The 3,601-nt window shown below is 33.7% G+C and overlaps 1 long non-coding RNA gene across 1 annotated transcript; it reads left to right on the top strand.

The window, feature by feature from the left end:
• The first annotated feature begins 877 nt into the window (after positions 1 to 877).
• LOC129572469 (uncharacterized) lies at positions 878 to 1,277 on the top strand. Its single transcript, XR_008688454.1, has 3 exons — positions 878 to 937; positions 1,024 to 1,122; positions 1,183 to 1,277. It is a non-coding gene; the product is annotated as an uncharacterized LOC129572469 (long non-coding RNA).
• The last annotated feature ends 2,324 nt before the right edge of the window (positions 1,278 to 3,601 follow it).

The raw sequence follows: 3,601 nt of genomic DNA, 5'->3' as shown, positions 1-3,601 counted from the left end.
GTGCGAGTGTGTGGCCAATCGTTGCAACGATTAAATTGAGTTGAGCTCAAAATATTCCTTGTGAAGATGGAAAAATTTTCCCCGAACGTTCGAAAATCAATGAAAAGGTTCGAACAGTGGAAAATTGTTCGTGTGTTCGTAAATTTTCCGAACGTTCGAATTTTTGTATGAATTTCGAACAGTTCGATGTTCGTGTTCGTTTGTTCGTGGAAAATTTCCGAACAAACGAACGAACGTTCGTAAACAATCCAAAAATTTTCGAACAAACGAACGAACGTTCGTCAATTTTTGAAGCGCCCACGAACGAACGAACGAACAGAGTCGGTGTTCGTTGACACCTTTATGTGTAAGCTATGTGTACATGATTTATAGTAGGCCGAAAAAAACCGATGTGCAATTGAATCACACAATGTCGTGTGAGTGCTGGCTGTACTCACACATACACTCAGTACTTAGACGTACGGTAAACGTTCACACGATATGGTGGGATTCAATTGCATATTTCTTTTTTCGGCCACACCATAACTTACACATTACACGATTGCTGTGTTCCGGAATGTCCATTTACGTTTCTACACATTAAAAACGCTGTCTACGAGATTTTGAGAGGTCCACTAAATAAAAGATTGATTTGATCTTATTCATCGGTCAAAATTATTTTTCAGGTCATAAGAATGTTGCTGAACTTCTACTCAATAAAGGAGCTAATTATGAAATGAAAAATCATTTGTTCAATACACCACTTCATTTAGCTGCTTTGAATGGTAATGTTGATTATTTGTTCTCACTAAATAGGAAAACATTTTTATTTTTTTCATCGATCTGTGTTATTTTTCAGGTCACAAGAATGTTGTCGAATCGCTCATTAGTAAAGGAGCCAATGTTAATAGTGAAAATACTGCGAAAAACACACCTCTTCATTTAGCTGCTCAGAATGGTAATAATTGGATCTAGAATTGGATACTTGTCCTTACTAATAGAAGATTGATTTGCTCTTTTTCATCAATCTAAATTACTTTTTAGGTTATAGGAGTATCGCTAAGCTTCTCATCGATAAAGGAGCCAATACTCTCATTAAAAATAATGCGAATCAGACGCCTCTTCAAGTAGCTGTTAACAATGGTAAAGCTGACTAAATAAGATATCGATTTGATCTTTTTCATTGATCTGTATTATTTTTAGGTCACAATGAAGTCGTCAGACTTTTTATCGGTAAAGGAAACAAAATTAATATTGCAGAGCATTTTGAATAGATTCAATTGTCTACTAACAATGGTAATTTTGCATATTTTTTTCACAAAATAGGAAATTAGTTTGATCTTTTTGATCGATGTGTATTTTTCAGGTGACGAATAGCTGAACCAATTTAGCTGAGTAATCGGATGATTTCCTTCTCATTTTCGATTGTAGTGTAGAATTAATTTCAAAACATTTTTTTGTCATTCTATGACCATACCAACCAATATTGTTGCTTTGTTCGACCATCGATTAATATTCTGTCAAAAAACAGCTCAAGTTATTTGTCTTTTTAAGTAAAGTACCTCAAGCCTCTTCGTGCTTTTTGACAGATGTACTAAATTGAATGTTTTCTGTGTTGGTGATACTAATATCTTCTCGTAATATCACAGTTCTGATGAAGATTTTGTTCATGACACATATTTTTTGGTATTTAATTTTAATGAAACGGTCACTAAAATTAAGAAATGGTTACTGAAAATCTGGAATTGGTTGCGAAAAAGAGGAATTAATCTTCAAAAATATTAATTAAAAAAAATTAAATGGTCACTAGAAAAAAACATATGGAGTACCTACTATTTAAATTAAATGAATTTTGAAAATAAATAACTGGTCTCGAAAATTAAAAGAGATTTTTTTTTTCAAAAATATAAAATTGATCTCTATTTATAAGAAGTGATGCCTAAAAATAATCTCTAATTGAATTCGAAAAAAAGGAAACGATCTCTTGAGCTGAGTCCAAATGCTCGGCTATAAATTTTATGGCCGGCCAGAAAAATTCAAATCCGTCTTTCGGCGTATGCAGGTGGGTTTGTTATGTCAGGTTATTTAATTCTCGGCTATTGCAAACCACTGGACCCTGGACCCAAATCCACCAATAGTTTGAGGCATTTGTCGCTGTAATGACAATTTTCATTTTCTAGCCGGCCATAAAATTTATAGCCGGCTAGAATTTTTTTTTCGTTCTCCTTCGCATTTTCGGGGGAAATTTTTGTCGGTTGAAATGAATTGGGACGAATAATGACGATTTGCATCAAAAACCGCAATAATTTCATCGATTATTTTGATTTTTTTTGAGTTTTTTTGAAAAAAATTGATTTTTTTGAAATTGTTTTTTTTTGACTTTTTTTAAAAAAAATTGGAAAATTTCATTCGAATGGAATACTAGGTGGATTGAAAAGTTGGGTACTTTTTGAATGAAAACACATTTTTTTTCGAAAAATTCAATTTTATTCCTCAACATATTCTCCTTTTAGCTCGATACAGCGAGCCCAACGATCTTCCAACATTTGGATGTCCTTCAAAAAGTACGATTTTTCTTTCAACCCAAAATATGCTAAATTTCTCCATTTTACTCTCAATCATAGCAAACGCTCGCGTCCTAAGACCTTACAATTAAGTTTAAATGACTTGCGAGTTAAGAGTGAGACAATGCCTAAATAAAACGAATTACATACGTAATCCAAACTTTTCCGCTCCGCAGCAATTTAGTTTAACTCCCGCTTAATTTTTAACCAAAATTTCAATGGACCCTTTTTTCATAGCATTTTTGACCTTAAAATATAACTATTTCGACCATTTTCCATACAAAAGTGTCATTTTCGAACAAAATTTCAAGAAATGTTGATTTCGGACCAAATTTATGGGCAAGTAGGTGTTCGGTTGTTTGAAGGCTCCCATTATTTTTGCAAAAAAATATCAGTTTGCTTTGACCTAAACCCTAAAAAATGGCTTTCTGAGTGATTTTTTATACAAAAGTCTATTTCTATGGGTGAGATTGAGAGTAGTGTATGTTTCATTGACTTTGTTACGAAAGAGTAGAGCAAGTTTCTTTCGACTCAAAAATGGTTAAAGGCGAGTATGTTCATTTTTGGTGGGTCCTCGCGGTTTTCCACGGTTTCCGCGGAACTGATAAGAGATAACAACTTTGTGTTTTCGACAAAGTTGTAGCACGCGTGGTCTTCTATAATATTGCTGAAGTCAGTCATCTCTTATCTCTTATCAGTTCCGCGAAAAGCGCGAAAAATGATAAGAAAAAAAAAGTTCCATATAAAATTTGCTTTTTTATGTGCGCGATTTGCGCGCAACTGATAAGAGATAAGAGATAATTGTCTTCAGCTTAGTTATAGAAGACCTCGAGTACCACAACTTTTGCGAAGACACCATGTTGTTATCTTTTATCAGTTGCGCGAAAACCATGAAGACCACGGAGGCTAGACGGTACTACAACATACTCTACTTTAACGCCAACAGAATCATCAGAAAACATACTCGCCTTTTCAAAAATATAAATCGAAGAAAAAACATACTCCTTTTTCAATCTCATCCATGGATTTTTCGAGGAAAATTTCAAGAAATGTCGATT

This window comes from Sitodiplosis mosellana, unplaced genomic scaffold (genome assembly GCF_009176505.1).
Source record: "Sitodiplosis mosellana isolate CC-2019 unplaced genomic scaffold, AAFC_SMos_1.0 Smas_scaffold_5051, whole genome shotgun sequence".
Taxonomy (NCBI): Eukaryota; Metazoa; Arthropoda; class Insecta; order Diptera; family Cecidomyiidae; genus Sitodiplosis; species Sitodiplosis mosellana.
This window is presented reverse-complemented; position numbering and strand designations above follow the sequence as displayed.